The following is a 5,230-nucleotide window of genomic DNA, read 5'->3' on the forward strand; positions in this document are numbered from 1 at the left end:
TATGTCAAGTTCACAATTGCTTTGCTTTAGAGGAGTGAAAAGAGGTCTTAGGTTGGCGGTTATTTCTCAATCAAGATGTGAGACATTGGGTGTTTAAAGGAAGTTATGGGGGAAAGGGCTGAAGGAAAAAGGACTGTTTTCTTATCAGCATCTTAACCTGCTTTTGGACTAGAGTCTGGCTTTTAGGAGCTGTGCCCAATTGCAATGCAGACAATGTTCTGGAAATGCCCCAAAGTCAACCAAGGATTGAAGTGAGTCATAAGCAGGGCTTGTGCCTGGCTCACTGCTCAATTGTCCTTTATCCTCGTTCCCACTGAAGCCCATGGATGGCGGATGGGTCCCCTGGGTCCAGGGCACAATAATAGGTTTTTCTTCCCAACACCTCTGAGCTGATAGGCGAAACAGCCAAGTCCCCTCAACAGGTCTCTACAAAAACTATGGTTGCCTCGGCTTTTCCCTCAAGCCCCTATTTGTGGGAGAAGGGTGCCCTGCTGTAGCTTCTCATGGGCCGGGGTGGTTTTATTTCCAGCCCCACGATGGTGAGGATCACACTTCTTTTCCCTTCGCCCTATAGTTGGCCCACTGGCTGACAAATTGAGCTCGCTTTTATGAAGGCACATGATGCCGTGAAGTCTGCCCTCTGGGAGAAGAAATGAAGATGCTGCTTCCTGGTTGTCCTGCAGGAAAAGCCGTCATTGTCCGAAAGCACGCTCTTGCCTAGCGCTCCACGTATGAGAGACTCCTCATAGCAGAGACTCCTCGGCAGGGCTGTGCGTCTGTTGCCAAGACCTGCCCATCCAGGTACCTGGCACCTTGATGCCTTCCTGCCTTGCAGACGGCACGTTTAGAAGTTCTGTGGAAGGTCAGGAGTGGGTGTTTTCAATAGCAGTTCACGGTTGTCTTTTGCATGTGCCCACGGTTTCAGTTGCGGGTTAGCAAAGGGACGGATTAGTCTGTTTCTCATTTGAAATGATTCCATAATGATGGCCATCAGTATTTTCTTCTTGGGGGGCCTAGCGGCGGGGTGAATTCTGAGACCTTAAGTTCCTGTATTTGAATGTTAAAAACAAAACAAGATAGGGTCATGGATGGGTGAGAGACAGAAATTCCTCAAGGCTTGGCAGCGGTGGGGCTTCTGGGGCCCGTTGACTGGTTTCCTGGGGGGAAATGTCAGTTACCAACTGTTGTGAATTCCCGTGGAGGTTCTGTAACTTCCCAGGACTTGTGAACATCTCCCCAGTCTTTTCCTCTTGCTGGGGAGCAGCGTGGGGTGGCGAGGGGGCAGCTGAATTTGCCTTCCTTCACAAGCAGGCGGAGAACGTGGGAAGTAGAGCTACCTTTGGTCACGAGAGGAAGGGAGAACAGTCTAGGGTTCCTTGGAGTGTGTTTTCCAGGTGAGGGAGCTCTCTGTTTTCCCTGGCGTGGCCGTGATTCTTAGCAAACGTCTCCTCTAGGCACCTGAGCTCAGTGGGCGGTGAGGGTTCTCTCTTCGTTGGGAGATAAAGTTTACTTTTGAAATTTTGATGCCGCACGCACAGGTGTATTCTTCCCAGGGTAAGCTGTTGCCCCTTGATGTGATAACTACTGAAGATCCTGGTTACCCTGGATTTCTCTTCTAGTTCATAGTCTTCATCTGCTTCTCTGAAATCCACAGGCCACCACATAGGGGGAGGCTTGGTGACACTTCAAGCCATCGAGATCTGCCCCCCTCCAGGTTCGGCCAACCCAGGCTGGCACCATGCCCAGGGCCTACTGATGTAAAGCGTGCCACACCTTGAAAACCTCTGTCTATTAGGAACACGGAGCATCATCTTCTGAGAAACAAACTTGATCTCCTGGTTTTTAAAAAATCACTATTGCATTGGAGCTGATAGTTTCATGGAATGCTCAGTTATTTTTGGCACCGTCATAAACACTAATTTCCCTGCCTCTTTGGGATAACATCTTGATGGGGAAGATGGGTGGAAGAAAAGCATGGAAATTAGAGTCGAAAGGCATAATTTCAGGGACCTGTTCAAGGAACAGCTTCGTGGAGAGTGTTTTCCAAGGTCAAATCTCAAGTGTTTTCCCCCCCCCCCCTCGCATGACGCATGGTGCGTTCCTTGTTGTTTCTCAACATTTTCCAAGGAAGGATCCTGGTCTTGAGGAGTGACCCTCCCAGGTGGGTGTCAGAGTTGGATGGATGGAAGGCATCCAGCCTCCCGGCACTTGCTGAGACTGGAAGGCTTTGAGGACTTCATGGGTGTTCTGGGTGGAAACCGTGCTTCCCCAATAGGTATGTCCATGTCCTCACCCTCGTACTTCAGAATGCGACCATATTTGGACATAGGGTTATTGTTGGTGATTGAGTTAAGATGAGGTCCTAGTGGAGTGCAGTGGGCCTGAAGCCAGTATGGCTTGTGTCCTCCTAAGAAGAGGCAGACACAGACCCATGAAGGCGAGCGCGGTGTGCCGACGGGGCGGGGGAGACCACACAGATGTGGCTACCAGCCAGGGAGCGCACGGACCAGGCGTCACCAGCAGCCAGGAGAGGCAAAGAAAGGTACTCTCCCCTACAGATTGCAGATGGAGGGCGGCCCTGCTGACAGTCTTGATTTTGGACTTCTTGCCTCCAGAACTGTGAGATGACACATTGCCCGGCTGGTGGCCCGAGGAAACGGACACAGCGGGGAAGGACTCCTTTCTTCTTCCCTTGTTGTTCTCCCCACATTGATCTTTCTCTAGGGGCCTTTCTACACGTGGGGTGTCGCCTCTGCCCGCGTCCGAGCCGGCCACCTCTGTGGTCTCCCCACTGGGCCAGGCCCTCTAACAGATGGAGGCTTTTCACAGTCCCGTGGCTCTCCGCACCTGTTGGCTGCTCAGCAGCCGTGTTGCTGGAAGGAGCTGCTTGCTCACAGCACCTGTGCTTCTCGGGGGGAAGTCACCCCAGCATCTCTGGCCAAAGCAAATCCTAGACTCCCTCCCAGAGGCCCATTTCACTCCTCCTTTGTGCTTGTTGTATTTAACTGGGTACCTCTGGGTATTCCCAGCACTGCCCCAGAATAGCGGCTGTTAAACCCGGCAGGTCACCGGAGGTTCTGCAAGGATCCTAACGCCCTTCTGCTGCCTCTGACCCACTGAATCAGAAACTGGGTCAAGAACCTGCATTTTTTCTTTTTTTTTTTTTGAGAGAGTGAAAGCTAGAGATATCACGGAGTGGGAGAAGCAGACTCCCCACTGAGCAGGGAGCCCGATGTGGGGCTCGATCCCAGGACCCTGGGATCATGACCTGAGCTGAAACCAAGAGCGGGCCACTTAACTGACTGTGCCCGCCATGCACCCCCCACCCCAAGAACCTGCATTTTATTAAAAACAAGCTTCTCTTGGTGACCTTAGTTTAGGAACCACTGCCATCTAGAATCTTCTAGCTCTAAAATTTTACTGAGTCACATCCCTTCTGGAGAGGAAGGGATGTGACTTGCTCTGTGTGCCCAGCATCTTCTCGAGGGGATGGGCTCCTCCTCTTGGGCTCCTGCTGCACCCTGTGATCACAGGGCACTGGGGACACCGTGGTTCCATCGTTTGGCTTTTCTAGTAGAGTCTTCGTCCGTGAGAGCAGGGACCTTGTCGATCTTGCCCTCCAGGGACCATGTCCATCTAAACCACACACTGGCTAGCTCATTGCCCAGGTCAGGGCATTTGCTCAAAAAGCACCTGTGTTGAATCCCGGGGACCGAGCTGGGCTAGAGTGGGGTCTCTGGGGTGGTCCCTGCAAACAGTCCTCCTCTGGAGCCTTTTCATTGCTCTGGGCCACGTGGGCATCCGGAGCCGACCCACCAGAAGGGATTTCATCCTGTGCTCTGCTGAGCTAAGCTGCACACGTTGGAGGAAAGTTTCTCTTCAGGAAGATGTGTATCTGGATCAAGTAGTCAGCCCCTCCTTCTCCCCACTTCCCTTTTTCAGGGTCTGAAATCCATCTCGCTAGGTTGAGGGTTTTGACATCATTCTTGATGACTGGGAACGGGTCTCTTCCTGCTCTCCCTCCTAGGCAGGCTGGCGTTGATGAGAGGTGACTTTGGCCCAGGTCTGGGTTTAAATAGATAATTCGTGCAGCTGGGGGAGGACTAGATTGGTGGGGCTGCCTGGAGGCAGGGAGGCCAGTCAGGAGGCTGGGACGTGGGAGGAAACCGAGGCTGGATGGTGGAGGGGAGGGAGGGAGTTTGGGTGCCCATAGGTGCTTTACCAGTGGAGCTGACAGGAGTCCGCCAGATTCCATGAGGGCACCTCCAGCACTTTTCAAGCAGCCATAAACTCTACAGAGTAGCTTCTGGAATTTGGCAGTCCTCCTGGATCCTGGGGACGACAGAGGAAGCGTCTGCGGATTTATGTCCGTTGAAGAGCCAACCAGTCTCCTTGGCCAGGAGGACAGGGTGGGACTGATGAAGATGGAGAAGATAGGAGCACCAAGCTACTGGGTCATTATTCTGGTCCCCAAGCCCCACCCTTTCCTCCTCTTACCCCAGGAGGTGGGTGTGGAGGTGGGTGTGGGGGGTGATGGCCCAGACTGGGGGCTCTGTTTCATCAAAACTTGCCTCGGTGGTTCCTTTTCATGAACCAGGAGGGGGAATCATGTTTGGGCCTGAGGGTCTGGGAAGGAGGTGCAACTTTCCCCCAGATGACATTTGCAATGTCTGGAGACATTTTTGGTTGTTACTACTGGGGGAGGGAAAATTGCACATAGTGAGTGGGTCGATGCTAAACACTCAACAAGGTGCAAGACAGCTTCCTGCAACACGGAATGATCGGGTCCAAAATGTCAGGGGTCCAGAGCTTGAATAATACTGTTCTAAACATAGGAAAAAAAAAATCTAGACGCATTATTTAAACCATTAACAATTTACTTCTGTGCAGTGGATGACTTTTGCCTCACATGATTCTATATAGTCTCAAGTTTGTTTATTTTTTTATTTTTTAAGATTTTATTTATTTATTTGACAGAGAGAGAGTGAGAGAGGGAACACAAGCAGGGGGAGAGGGAGAAGCAGGCTTCCCGCCGAGCAGGGAGCCCAGATGTGGGGCTTGATCCCAGAACCCTGGGACCAGGACCTGAGCCGAACGCTTAACGACTGAGCCACCCAGGTGCCCCAATATAGTCTCAAGTTTAAGAAAAGAAACCAAACAATAGGGGCACCTGGGTGGCTTAGTCAGTTAAGCGTCTGCCTTTGGTTCAGGTCATGATCTCCGGGTCCTG

This window comes from Neomonachus schauinslandi, chromosome 10 (genome assembly GCF_002201575.2).
Source record: "Neomonachus schauinslandi chromosome 10, ASM220157v2, whole genome shotgun sequence".
Classification (NCBI taxonomy): Eukaryota; Metazoa; Chordata; class Mammalia; order Carnivora; family Phocidae; genus Neomonachus; species Neomonachus schauinslandi.